The sequence below is a fragment of the Saccopteryx leptura genome, chromosome 3 (assembly GCF_036850995.1).
Source record: "Saccopteryx leptura isolate mSacLep1 chromosome 3, mSacLep1_pri_phased_curated, whole genome shotgun sequence".
NCBI lineage: Eukaryota > Metazoa > Chordata > Mammalia > Chiroptera > Emballonuridae > Saccopteryx > Saccopteryx leptura.
Genome location: NC_089505.1, coordinates 311,664,651 through 311,679,908, shown reverse-complemented (window position 1 = coordinate 311,679,908; position 15,258 = coordinate 311,664,651). Strand labels below are relative to the sequence as shown.

Here is a 15,258-nt window from a genome sequence, read left to right as displayed (position 1 = left end):
AATCTAAAATAAAATCAGAGGCAAGTGTAGTCCATGGTCAGGTGTTTATAGAGAAGAATGTGGTTAAGATCTGTAGAAGGCCCCATAGAAATTCAGAAAGCAAAATATACATAGTTCCAATAAAAGGAAGAAGTATATAAATAAACCAGTGGGGAAGCATAAAAATATCTTTGCTGAGCTCCAATTTTATAAGGAATCGAGGAATCTACTAATGTTCAAAGGAGACTCACATAACAAAAACTGTAAAGGATGATAGAAAAACTAAACCCCGGCCTATTCTAGACTTAAGATGAATGCTAAAGAAACTGACCAGTACTATAGCTGGTGTGTGTGTGTGTGTGTGTGTGTGTGTAGATGTGGGGTCTCCAGCTGGCCCTGTTTAACATTATTCACTAGATATGGGTGAAAGGGCATCTCTTTCAAGCACCACTATCCACTAGATGTCTAGGTTCTATCTGCCCCCCCCCCATCGTTTTGTATTGGTTTATAAATATGCTGGAAATTTGCAGGGGGTAATTTGGACAAAGCCAAAAAATATCAGGTTATAGATATGGTAGTTTCACTCAATGGCAACACCTTAAAAATTATAGTACAGTAATACCACAACCAAGATATTGTCATTGATAGAGTCCACCAATCTTAATCCTAATTTTTTCATTTTTTTTCATGTCAGATGGGTAGTGTGCTGATGTTATAATGTCATATCAAGGTTTGAGGGAGGCGCGTCTCACACAAGACCACGAATACCCAATCGTCACACTTGTAAACTACAAAAGAATTCATTTTTTTAAGCTTTGCTTGTATGTGTTAAGTTCTATGTAATTATATCATATGTGTATGCTCATGGAGCTAGATGACAGCTCCAGCACCATGGTATTACCCCCATGTTGACCTTTATGGCCATACCTACTTTCCTCCAGTTCCTCCTGCCCAGCTCCTGGGGACATTTAATGTTTTCTCTATTTCTAAAATTTTACATTTTCTTTTACTTTTTAAAAAATGTTATGCAAATGAAATTTTTTCATATATAATCTTTTGGAATTGGCACTTCCCCCCACACAACAGTTTGGTATGTCTTTAGGAATAAGAAAAAGGATATAATCTCTATTTTATAGAATATAAATAAATAAATGCATAATCAATTGGCATGTTTTTTTAATTGAAAGTAATAGCCACAGTGGAAGGCCTTGAGTGGCATATGCTGCCAAATGTATATGACCAGTTCCAACCTTTATTTAAAGCTCCAAACCCAAATTTATACTTCCTTCTGGAAAGTTCCACATGTATCATTTGAAGAAAATTAAAACGTAACATGTTCAAAATTAAATGTGTCACATATCACACACACACACAAATCCTCTGTTCCACCTGTACTTCTTGCCTTAATTACAGGCACTTTATCCCTAATGTCACCAATCTCATCTTTATGTCATAGTCAGCGTTTCTCACTCCTGCCATTTGTTCACTTCACCTCATTATCCTATGGTTATTAGCACCTTAAAATTTTTCTGCTCTAAGTACTTCTGAGTTGAGCTTCCCTCCATTCCCATTACCCCGTCTAGTAGGACCCTCAACATCTCTCTCTTAAACTATTACAAAGCATCTTAGTTGTTCTCTTTCAGTCCCTCTTCCTTAAATAGCTAATTAATTCCATCATCTTTCTGAAGCAATTATCTGATATTATTCCTTTGACATTGATCATACTCATCCCATTTATTTGGAGCACATTTGTCTTCTCTTCTTTTTTTTTTTTTTTTCATTTTAGCCTTTCTATACACGTTTATTTTATTTCTCTTATTCAGACACAACCTTTAGATTTCCCAGAAAGGATGGTCCCATATCTCTAAGGTATTAAGTGAACTCTCATAAAATACAACATACTAAGTTGCTTTAATTTGAGAACAGCTTGAACTTTATAGTCTCCAAACCTTTTTTTAGATTTTAATCATGTAAATAGTGGTTTTTCCTTAGGAATAGTTATTAAAAGAATTTAAATTAAGTAGACTACTTCCTGAAGGTGTTCAGCTCTCTGTAGTTTTTGTTTATTTGCAAACTGTTGGGTCTAATTTTTTTCCTATCTAGTTGTGCTCATTGAGTAATCTATTCAATTTTAAAAAAGGTAATCTACTTCACCCTATGTTATAGGTCCATTGATTAAGTAGGCATGTCCCCTAAATTCCATTTTTTTAATTGAAGAAAATATATAAATTCTATATTTGTTTCTTTTCTAACTAATTTTAAGTCTGTGTTCTTTGGGTCAGTATTCTCCATGATGATGATCTGGGCTTTAGGTTTTACTCATCCAATATTGACCATTTTTATCCACAATTTTATTGTAATTTTGTGAAAATTTAAGATTTTCAAGTATTTTATTGGTCTATGCCCCAGGGGTGGCTCCCAATTATTAGCTCAGCCCCAGGTGGGCAAACTTTTATATAAAGGGGCACAGTGTAACATTTTAGTCTTACTGCTGCGCCTTCTCTGTCCCCGCACTCAGATCTGACACTGGAACACAAAAGTGGCGTAAATGAAACAGAATCCAATGGCTGTGGCTCTATTCCAGTGGAAACCTTGTATAGGCCTCTGGACTGGAGACTGGAGTTTTAGAACCCCTGAACTAAGCCATATAAAAAATCAACCTAAACTCCTCCTTACCCAGGTCCACAAAGGAACTACATTCTGAGCCCTCGTCACAAATGAGTCAGTTGATGCCATCCTCCTACTTGAAGATGTGCTAGTGTGCAATGGGCATATGTTTTCCTACTTGTTCTCCTGGTGTTGTAATGAATGGAAGCTGCTCTGGATGTAATAGATGCATGTAATTTAGAATAAAAAAGAGAAATATTCTTCTTTACATCACTGCTATGGGCTTTCTGTCTCATGTTAGGTTTCAGACAATTGATTTTGTTATAAAATTGTCTTAATAGATGAATATGCATTATTTAAATATCTCAAATCCCAAATGATCACTTTTGGCAGATGCCCTCCAATATTTAATTGGCTTATATTCAATGACTTTTTATCAAATTATTCATTTTCACAGAAGTGTAGTTTCAACCAACTTGTTTTTCAGAGACCTCTTAGAAATTGCATTTTTTTAAAAAGTTAAATGTTTTGTGAATGTTACATGAGAGGTCTTATGCTGTTTGAAAAGTTTCCAAAATACTGACTTAAGATATTCCCTATGATATAAAATTCATGGATTTTTATTTCACACCTGTCCTTGTATTAGGACAGACCTGGAACTGTCTCCTTAGGAAACCATGACTTTCCCCCTCAAGGATGATTTTGGCTCATTTCCTTCAGAGATAGTCTTATATTCATGAATATGTCCTGATTGAATTCTTTTATTTTCTTAGGACCACAGGAGGATAGGATGATGAAATTCTATCCTCCACTTAATTGATCACTAACACATATGGAGTTTGCCCTTTCTCAATGTCAGATAATTTGAAATTGAGTTTTCTGCTTTGAAATTGTGAAAGTTAAAATGTGAAAAATATAATTCATGAAACATTTCTGCATGGATATCAATATATTTATTTTTTATCAGTTTTGAAACCTTTTTAGCAGTAAAGGGGAGCAGACTATGTCACCTCCAAAGATGCCTGTTTGGTAGAAGGATGGTTTGGGCTGATTGATTTTGAGAAACTGCAAATAAAGGAGAAACTCTGAAAAAAGAGTAGAAGTTACCATTTTGTGAGGCACATCTACTTTTATAAAGGAAATTCTCTCTAAATGTATCTTCCTCACTGTCCCAGCACAGGTAGAATGACTTGAAATCACCAGAAACTTTTATCAATGGAAAAGCGACCTACTTCAGTCTGCCTACCAAACCAAACCCTTGTTGATTGTGCTTTTCTTGGTCACTTCCCATAATTGGCCTCTTTTCTTCCTTCAACATTTTTTTTTTCTCTATCTCTGAAGATAGAGTTAAGGTAATGACTTGGGCTATTTTTGGGGAGTTATTTATTTTCCCTGAGTATCATCCTTACATACATGAGGTATACATTTTAACAAACTACTGTTTGGTTTTCTCTTGTAATCTGTCTATTATTATAGAGGGTTTCAGCCAAGAACTCAGAAGGGTAGAGGGAAAATTATTTTCCTTCCCTATCGAGATCTAGTGTTCCATAGGGACTGCCATGTTGGAGAGAGAAAAAGGGGTGCAAAGCACATGTTGGTAAGTGGACTGCCTGGGTTCTCCAGGCTGACTCAACCAGATCAGTTCCACATACAGTTTCACCTGAATAAAATTTCTATTGCCCCAAAGTTGAGAGCCATTGCTCTGAAGACATTTTAATCCTTGGAAGTTAGCTGTCAGAGAGCTGTGTAATAGACCCCAATCTATTGCCCTTTGGTAGAATTGCTCTTTCAGGACTGTGTTTGGTGTCACTGCTCTGGTGTTTTTGTTGAGCTTTACTAAAAGAAACAGTCAAGTAAAGCCTATTATATGATACATGTTTGATAACGCTATCACTTAAGATGTTGCCTTCCATTCCAGTCACACTGTCCTTCTACAGATATGTATTAGAGAATTCTCCTCTTGACTCAGAAAACTGGGACCTGCCTATGAAGTTGATTCCTTTTAAAATTCATAGATTTTACTAATTTCATGACTATTAATTATTATCTGTTGTTAAGGTCCTGAATTTGGATCTTTCCCCTAGATACTAATTATATGAAGTTTTATATACTGTTTTACATGTGTATTTGTCTAATTTTATTTATTAATTGTGTGCCTCCATGTATTTATGTACTTTTATCTGGATAATTGTATGTATTTCTCTAAATTTTTCTATAGCCAATTTGGGTGAGATGAGCTTGTTAAGCAAAATTCTTTGGTACAAGGCATAAAAATCCCTCTTAAACAAAAGGGAAGTTTATTCTGTTATGTAACAACAACAACAAAAATTTAGGGGTAGAATTAGTTACAAATTTTGCTTGAACAAAGGTTCAAATAAATGGCATGAGAATATGGTTTCTTTCTTTCTACTGCTTAGTGATGTGTTCTTCTGTGTTGGTTTTATTTTCAGAAAAATTATCACCTTATTTGATAATTACAATATGTCTAAAAGAGGTCTAGCTTGGATGGTTGGTGTATTTGTCAGAAGTGTCCAGAGATAAGAGGCAGGCAAGTCCAAAGATCTGCAAGGTATGTTGGCAGCTGGAGAACCAAGAGAGCTGATGCTTTAGCTTCATCCAAGCTCCAGCAAGCTTCAGACTCAGGAAAAGTTTGAGTCCGAAGGCAGGGAAAAAAGACAGTATCTCAATTCAAAGGCAGTCAGACAGAAAGAGTTCTCTTACTAGGAGAGGGTCAATACTTCTCTTCTATTCAAGGCTTTGACTGATTGGGTCAGGCCCAACCCCAAGAGGAAGAGCAATCTGCTTAACTCAGCCTACCAACCCAAAGGTTAATTTCATCCAGAAATATTCTCACAGACACACCCAAACAATGTTTGACCAAATATCTGGGTACCTTATAGCCTAGTTGAGTGGACACAAGAAAATTAACCATTACAGTTGGAAATCCTGAAAGCATCTATAATTAAAACTCATTTGGTCTGATTTTCTTGCTTTTGGTAGTGTGTCCATCCTTGGGCAATATTTGAGGCCAGAGAATGGAATGTACCGTGTCCTGGGCCTAGATCACATAATATGCCCTTGTCATAAGGATGTTATCAACAATAAAAGAGGAGAAATAAAAGCTGAAGGTACAGAGGGATGGTTTTCATAAATCCACAGCAGAGTGAATCTAACACAGAAAAATAAATGTTGGAGCAAAACAAGAAAAAAGTACATCTATTAGAATATAACTAAAAATATAATGACAGTGAGTTATTTTTTTAGTACTCTAAAAAAACAAAAGCATTCAATGTTCTTTTATGGTCTCTGGAATAGTAATTTATAAGGGGTAACTATCAAATAGTGGAATTTTTTTAACAAACATAAAAAATTTAAATAGTCACATGAGAATACATTCCAGGTTATTACCTTGGGGATCTATACACATAATGATAATAATTACCACTATCTGAATGTCTGCTCTTCTAGGAATTTTAGGAATGTAGCTAAGAGAAAACAATATTGTTTTAAAATGCCAACTACTAAATTCTTCTCAGAATCTGCTTCTTTAAGCACAACAAGAATGTCCTTGGGTGTAAGAACAAAAGGGAACTACAATGATTTAAATACACGTGTGCATACATACATACATACATACATAAAACAGATTTTGGTGGTTGGGAGTAGAGAAGGAGATATAAGGAACATGTTGGGAGTGAGAGGGAAAACTCTAGTAGGAAAATTGGTTGCTAACAGGAAATAACCCACAATATTTTTATATTCATTTTTAAATTTTAATATTCTGTTAATGTCTACTAGGCACAGATGCCTTGAGTGAGACATCAGAGAAAAGAGGCTGTGCTCCCATAGGGTGACAAAATTAGAGAAAAGAGGAAGATAAAGGAAGCAAGGTGTGAAAATGGTCAAAGTTTTAGCAGAAACAAGATTTTGGGAAGAAAGATGATCATGGAATGTCAACCTCAATGTGACCTAAAGCAACTTGGGTGCTGGAGTTCTCAAGGGTGAGCTCAAGTGAGATCTAGACTGGAAATATAGTATTGCTAACTTTTCCAATAATTCCTGTATTAATATACTCATTTGCCTATAAGAAAACTAGGATTCAAAGTGATCAAGTGACTGGCCCATCACACAGCTTATGAACTGCCACAGCTAGAATTTCATCCCAGGTCTGATTCTAGTGCCCATGTTCTTAATTTACTTTATGCTACATTACTTAACCTTATTTCATCTTTGTTTACAACTGTTTCATGTGCTTACCATTTAGATTTGACTTGAGTTATTTGACATTTAAAACAAGCTACAGAACTGCCGCTGAACTGGAACGTTTGCATGATCAGTTGTCTTCCTGAAGGAGATCAAGACAAAAAGTAAATTAAAATCTAGTGGGCAGAAGTGACATCGGTGTCATGGCAGCTTGTTTTTGTCTCTCTCCTCAACATGTCCTTCATTTTGTCACCCATCCATGGACAAAAGTGCCTTTGAGGGAGCTGTGGGATCTAGTACCATAGGCCAAGGGATCCAGGAGGAGTCTTGCCCACTGTGCATTGGGTGATAGGCACACAGACTTCAGTGCCAGCTGTGGATACTGCAGTGGCTTGTGACCAGCTGTAGCCCTTTTGGCCATGGTCTGGTTATCCCTGAAGAACACTGACTTAGACAATCACTCACAGAAGAGAGAGCATTTGTGGAAGTCCAGATTTCCAGAAAAGAAGTTCCAGTACCCCACTGGAGCAAAAAAAGAAGTTGTATCACCACCCTTCACCTCCTCAAGGCAGCAGAGCCTTAGGGCCAAGAAAGCTTTTCCTTAGCTCATGATGTCTCTTACGGGGAAAAGGTAGAATGTGTGAGCCCTCAGTTTCCCCAGCTGTGTGGGATATTGCCAAATGGGATCATTCCTTAATCACTTCAAATACAGTACTAAATTGTGAGCTAAATACCTGGGGGTCAAGAAGAGGTGAAACGAGTGGCAGATAGAACTCTTGGAGGACATGAAAGGGATATGGATCCCACCCATGAGCCACTGGGAACACTTACCTGTGGATTCCCCCAACTGGTCCATGGGTACCCAGAGCAATCTGCATATGTCACCCAGCCCTGCCCCCTGGACTCTGTGGCCAGACAGAAGAGTACAAAGGAAAAAAATAATGAAAAAAAAAACCCTAATGAAAAATTAATGTGATCTATGATGTACCACTAAAAGGATGAGACAGAATGTGCATGTTTATCAATTTACCAAGAGTTGTAAAATAGCTCAAAGAAAATAAATGGCTAGAATATGACAACCCAGAAGGATGTGCTGTATGCAGACATGCACAGTTTCCATTTAAACACAATTGTTTTTTTTCTGTTATAGACTTGAAATACTTAAAGATTTGTCTGAAGCTTTCTTTCTTCTAGGAGGGGCATGTTGGCCACATTGTTTGTATTACTTTAATCTATGCTTTTGGGGATGACCATCCCTCCTTTCATCTACACATTTTTAAACATAGGTTAATATACCAAATCAGTTTTCTTTTTCTAATTCAGACTTTAATCAAGTCTTGCAGGACCTTTGTGCCATTTTGTCCTGTCTATGTGGCTTTACAATTTTGATCTAATCTACTTGGTTCTTAGGTTTGAATGGCAAAAGCTAGTCTGAGACTACTTCATTCTCAAGTTCTGGATAGTGAGTAGTGAGAATGGAGGGATACCAATCCAAACTTAAAATTTTTATCTGGATATATTGAGATAGTACACATTTGGAAAGATAGGGCTAGTATGTTTACCTTACAGTTTAATACCAAAGAACATTCTTAGTTCCCTTATTTTGTACCCTCCAAGTAGTATCAAGGAGTTTCAGTTGATGGTCCGTTGTTAATGGTTTAATTAAGGTTAGGTATGGTTGTGAGGGTCATTGATAAAGAAAGTAATGTAGCTTTGAGATGAAGAAGGTGGAATGACCCCAAGCGCTGGTACAATATGTGACATACTTTCTGACATGGATCCTGTAAACAGGATGCTGAAAGGGTCTGAACTGAAGCCCTCTTGGTGACCCTGACACAAAGAAAGGAAGACTCTGGAAACAGTGAATTGAGGATGTTGGACCTGAGTCTTCAAGGATACTGGTGAAGTATAGGCACGAGTCATACAGACCATGAGGCAAAGACATTTGAAGTAATAATGAGAGATTTGGATATCCTAGATAAGATTAGGATAAGATGAGCCTTTGGGAAATAAAGGAAATGGGACTGAATTGATTCTATGAATTTGGAGGATTTAGGATTGCAAATTAGATCACGTAGAAGGAATGATCTTTAATTTACCCTTGGGAGAATTAGTTCCTTGAACTCTGGGAAGCTGTTTGGAAGGAATGAGACTTTTGGTGTGTAAGAGCCATAAAAGGGGATCTGGTCTTTCACCTGTGTGATGTTGAGGCTCAGTTTGTAGGACCCAGGGCATGAGGGGTACTTGAGTTGCATTGGTCTTTGAGGAACACAAGGCTTTTTTTTGGGGCAAGTTAAGTTTAATTTCATTAAACTTAATGACTTTTCCTTGTTTCTGAAACACAATTCTATCCTCAGCAGTTCTCAAAGGTCACTATCAAAAAGAGTGTATTTTGAAGATCAGTACAATAAGGGCATAACCTTAAAAGAGTATTACTTTGAAGTAACTAGAAATCATATGTATAGATTTGTACAGTTCAATCACATAGCTTTAATACTTTACATCTTTTTATGCATTATGTTTCTTTATGCATAACATACTGTATTCTATTTATGATGGTCTGCTGTAAAAATGGATTAACATATCATTGTATTTGTCATAAAATCCTCTTTTGTCCAAAGGTTCCTTTGTATAAATAGCATCTATCTTATTTTAATGTAGTTTTAAAAGGTATTGTAACTAAAAGGAAACTCATTCTCAAATCCCTCTTATCATTTTAAAACAAAGCTTGAAACATAAGCCATTGACCTACTCTTGTAAAAATTGCCTTGGGGAATTGGGGTACCTGATTCATAGAATTGACTATAATAGCTTCTCCAATGCCATTGTATCCTGTCAGATATATACTTCTTCAGGGACTTCACAGAAAGCACATGACAGATTCAATTGTTTAGTGAATTTCTCAGATGGCTTTGTTGGATTGGAGATTGTGTGTACCCTCACATGAAAACTTGTGTAATATGTTATCAGTTTTCTATAAGAATTTATCATGAAGTTATGTACCCATGGTCTTCTGTGCCAGAGGAGTCCCAAATTGGGGCATTGAAGAACAATGTTTTACATTGTCTCTTGCAGATTTATCTTATACAGTAAAATAAGTTGTTTTGATATTTTTTCAACTAAAATAAATATATTAAATTTACATTTCTTGTTCTTTAACAAAACGTCTTGAAGTGTTGGTTTCGTGGCTAAATGATTATTGTCAAAGTCCCAAGGTTTTTCTGTTCTTTTAATCTACTATCCTTACCCATTGGCATAGTTCTAGGTATCACAACCTTATATGAATATTACAAACAGTAAGGAAGGGAGAAAGGTGTAATGTATTTATCAAGCTTTGGCAGTTTGTTTAGTAGTGGAAACTCCCTGGTGACGTTCCCTTAAAGCTCATTGGCCAAAATTGGGTCAAGGGTCTAACCCCCAGACCATTGGCTGGTTTAGACAAATCATAGAGAGGAGGAGGAGCCATTCTTTGTAAGAGTGTAAGATATCTCTTGCCTTTAGAATACAAAGTCCAGAGCCCTATAGCAGGGATAGGCAATGAATGATGCCTGCCATACAGCCAATGTAGGTGTGTGAAGGGAGGTCAAGGGAAAAACAAGGCTGAAGGAAGATGTTGTGAAAGAGTACAGGTGATGCACGTGATAAAGAGATAATTTAGGGTCAGTGAGTGGGATTAGAAGGCTGTTAAGGAAAGCTTGGGTTAATAGGGACAAAGTCATCAGAGTTTATATTAGGTTATGATGGTTGGCATCAAGAAAAAGAAAGTAATCAATCCTTTAAAAAAGATTTTAGAGTTAGAGGAAGGGAGAGAGAGAGAAACATCAATTGTTGTTCCACTTATCTACGTGTTCATTCACAACCTTGGTGTATCTGGATGACACTTTAACCAAATGAGCTACCTGGACAGGGCATAATAATTCAATCTTTTGAAGAAAGAAATGATAGTATTTTATGAGGAAATCAATAAAAAGATTTTGACAAAGTGACAGAAGAGTAAAAGATGTCTTCAAAGTTCTTGTCCAGGGCACTAGAACACCACTGCAGTCACTAACTGTCCAGGGTAATTGAGATGAGCCAATCTGGAGGAAAGGAATGGATCCAGGCTTAAAACTCGATTCGACAAAGCATCATATATTGAGGACTTGCCATGTGCAAGTACTGTGTCAGAGTATCAGAAGAGAGAAAAAGTGTGAATAAATTTGCTCTTCCCATTGGAGAAGAGATTAACCAATCAATGCATGGTGTTTAAAAAAATGTTTATCACCTGATGGTGTACTAGGAAGGGCAGGCTTCAGGTGCAGGCAATCTATGACCATGAGGTCTTTTAATATAGTGGGATTTTAGGGGACCTGCAAGGACATATTCTTTGGTGATACATATCCTTTTTATGCCTACTTTAAAATAAAAATATACTATAGAGAGGACACTACTGAAATCTGAAGTAACTAACAACTTGGAGTACATAGGAGTCAGGGAAAAAGACGAGGAATTGGAAAGACCCTGAACAGGAGGTAATGGGAACTACCTGGCTGTGCTGGGGGCAGCCCCACATTCGGGCCTGTTATGCCCTTCTGGCATCTCATAGATATGCTTTGATGATCTGAATTCAGCAAACTCACCAAATAATTTGCAGCTTTTCATAATATGATACAGACCCAGCAGCTCAGGGAGAAGGTGCTTGAACAATTTAATAGACAAAAAAATCTTGATGAAAACAAGTATTCTTAAAGACAGAGATGGAAAAAGAGAAACCCAAAACAAAACTCTGACATTGTAATCGGATTTAACAAAATGAAACTGTAACCTCAGGAGAAAACGAGAGACAAGCTGGGGATGAACTCAGAAATGACATTGTTTTTTATTGGTGCGATCTATTTGGTAAGCAGCCTCTCTGCATCATTGTGAGGAAAATCTGCACGAAAAGAAATCTGTTTTGATTTTAGACATTTTTTAGAAGGTTATTTTAATTTAATTAATGAGAAATCATAGGTTAATTGCCTCCAGCTTTAATGTGAGGGTATTATGCATGCAGGCATATTTTATTTATATCCTGACTGTTTGATGTACACAATCAATTCAAAAAGGGATAATGAAGAGGTGTTCTGTCCTGTGTGGAATAATAATTAGGGACTCGAGTAGCGAATATTTTTTATTAATTATGCAGCTCAGTAAACATTTTTGACATAATACTGAGAAAGGCATTTGTCAAATTTTACCAATATTTTTGCTCTTCCTAGCTCCTTTCCACATTCTCTTTATACTAACCCCATTTTTTCTAAGCTAAGAGCTTCCCTTCTAAAGCCCTAACAGTTTTATTTAAAGACTGACTACCGGCTAAGTTTGCTATATTATAAAATTCAAGAGATTGTATTGGATATCTGGCTGCTGTTTCAACAAGGTTCTTGTGCATTGTTAGGGAAAGGGAGTCTGGTTTTCTTTTTTATAGATAAGTACATCATATCAGGTGATAATGCAGAACAAGTGACGTTAGTGGAATCTGTATGGTGTTTTGGTTATTGTATAATTTGCTAGGCAGTTTTACTTGCCATCTCTGCTAGCTCCCTAGACCAGGGGTCCCCAAACTTTTTACACAGGGGGCCAGTTCACTGTCCCTCAGACCGTTGGAGGGCCGGACTATAAAAAAAACTATGAACAAATCCCTATGCACACTGCACATATCTTATTTTAAAGTAAAAAAACAAAACGGGAACAAATACAATATTTAAAATAAAGAACAAGTAAATTTAAGTCAATAAACTGACCAGTATTTCAATGGGAACTATGGGCCTGCTTTTGGCTAATGAGATGGTCAAAGTGCTCCTCTCACTGACCACCAATGAAAGAGGTGCCCCTTCCGGAAGTGTGGCAGGGGCCGGATAAATGGCCTCAGGGGGCCGCATGTGGCCCGCGGGCCGTAGTTTGGGGACCCCTGCCCTAGACTATGTTATGTTCTTTACTAAGGACTTGGACCTGACATCTCAAGTCTCTTCCTTTCTATGAAATACAACCCTGAATTCCTATTTGTCTCAAGTGCAAACTAAGTTTCCCAAATTGTTAGCTAAGTTTTACTTTATATATATTTAACTATTCTGCTGTGCTTGGGGCATCAACCAATTTAACAGAACATTTTCTATAGCTTTGGGAAGTGATTTCAACTGTTAATGTTCTTTCAACTTCCTAGTACACATTTGTTGAAAAGTTTGTATCTGCACTTTCTTTTCTTTGTGGACAATATGCATATTTAAAAGTTTCTAGATTGTTTTTTCTTGAAAATTTGTATAGCTGTGACTTGGGATTTGTAGCCCCAAATGTGCATGTCTCAGGTCCACTTGATGCTTTGGCCCTTACCTTTAATGACAACTATTTTCCACTTTTTTCCCAACCCACACCTCCATCACCTCACTCAAGTCTTTTCCTACAGCCAATTTTTCTCTTCTCCATGCTTTCCATAAGGGCATCTCCGCAGGTACAGTATGTCTTGGTTAAACCAATTACTTCTAATTCCCTGGTGATGCAGAATTCTACTAATGCACCAATGACCAGTGATGCCCAAGCAAGTCACATGTATGAGATTTACAGAGAACCTAATGTTCTGAAAATCAAATGTGAATTTTACAGCCTTTTCTCCTAATGTTCAGTTCAAACAGAGCTGAGGTAAAACTGACTATAGTAATAACATTCAAATGCTGTCACCATTTGCGGCCTGTTTGGTGGCCAATGTTATTGAGCAGGTGGTCCCTGTGTATCTTTGAGTGGCCAGCTGTCCACTTTACAAAAGCCACTGTCACAGTTACTGTTAATTGGCACCTTGGTTGTCATGATCTGTGAGGAAGCCGAAGCTTGAATAGACCTCAGTATATTATTCCTCTTTGTCCTCGGAGCTCAGGGTCAAGGCTGACAAATATTTCTCTTTCTTTCCTCTTTTCTTAATTTCCTATATGAAAGTCTAAAAGGGTCCAGAATAAGCACTATATTTCATTTAATTTCTAGAAAATCAAATACTCAAATTGTTATACTATTATTTATTAATTTATTATTTTTTTTTGAGAGAGAAAGACAGAAGGAGGGACAGGCAGGCAGAAAGGGAGAGAGAAGAGAAGCAACAACTCATAGTTGTGGCCCCTTAGTTGTTCGTTGATTGCTTTTCGTATGTGCCTTGACCAGTGAAGGAGGTTGGCTCCAGCCAAGCCAGTGACCTCTTGCTCAAGCCAGAGACCTTGGGCTCAAGCAGCGACCTTGGGCTTCAAACCAGAGACCATGGGGTCATGTCTGTGATCCCACACTCAAGCTGGTGACCTCACACCCCCCACTCAAACTGGATGAGCTCAAGCCATTGACCTTGGGGTTTCAAACCTGGGTGGTCAGCATCCCAGGCCTATGCTCTATCCACTGCTCCACTGCCTGGTCAGGCAGTTATACTATTCTTAGCTGAGGTAAGGGACTTACAAAAGATCATCAGAGAAACTATGAAAATTAGGAAAGGTCAGTTACCCCTTTTGAATGCTCTGGAAAAAATTTACCTACCCCTCAATTTAAATATCAAGATTTTAGATATAAAAGTAGTTTTTCCTTTATCTGTTTAATTTAATTTGGGGGTTGTGGAGCAAGTCTGATCTATAGGTAGTGGCTACCAGGGGAACTCTAGGGAAAAGAGTCTCTTGCTCTTGATGAATCATGTGAATCATGTGAAATTGTTGAGATCTTTAACTGCACAACTGGCAGTTTCATATGGTTTAAGGTATTATTTCTGATTTTCAGTTTGCAGGGTTTTTTGAAAGTACTTATTTTCTAAAGTGAAGTATCCATAAATTCTTGGCCACAGGTCTGGTGTTTAAAATAAGTATACCCAGATTGACTTGAGTGATGACTTTCATTGCATTAAGGCTGGTCTTAGGATACTTTACTGTAACTTAAAATAATCATGTCTCTGAGTTCATGCTATATGCAAAGAATAAGGAGTTTTACTTGTATGAATTTTAGTTAGAATGATCAGCCTTATTCAAAGTCATGCACACACATAAATGTTGACATTTAGAGTCACCTTTCAAAAATAAACATTAATATTTTAATCTGATACCCATCACACACAGAGAAAGACAACATATCCAGGAAGTTAAGTAATATTCCACATACAATGAAAAAATTTTGTGTTTCACAGTCAATAAATTGGCTTCAAGTCTATGCATCAAAATAACCCCCAGGCAACCTCACTAAACCTTCCTTGGTACTCCAGCCCTGTTTCTTTCTGATTTCTTCAAATGTCTCTAAGTGCCACCCAGATCTTTGTGGCACACAGTGTAGCCCTTGGTTATTAACTATTTTGAATACTTTCTGTTTCAGATTTGTACAAATTTGTATCTTCATGTACTTGGATGAGATATTCGTAGTTCAATTTTTTTTATTCCTCCAAGAATCTAGCACTGTGCCTGATAAATAGAAGAAAGCTATGAATACTCAACATTTAGTAAA

General features: G+C 37.0%; 1 pseudogene; it reads right to left on the bottom strand.

The window, feature by feature from the left end:
- Positions 1–667: 667 nt before the first annotated feature.
- On the bottom strand, positions 668–779 carry LOC136401688 (small nucleolar RNA U13; annotated as a pseudogene).
- Positions 780–15,258: the final 14,479 nt, after the last annotated feature.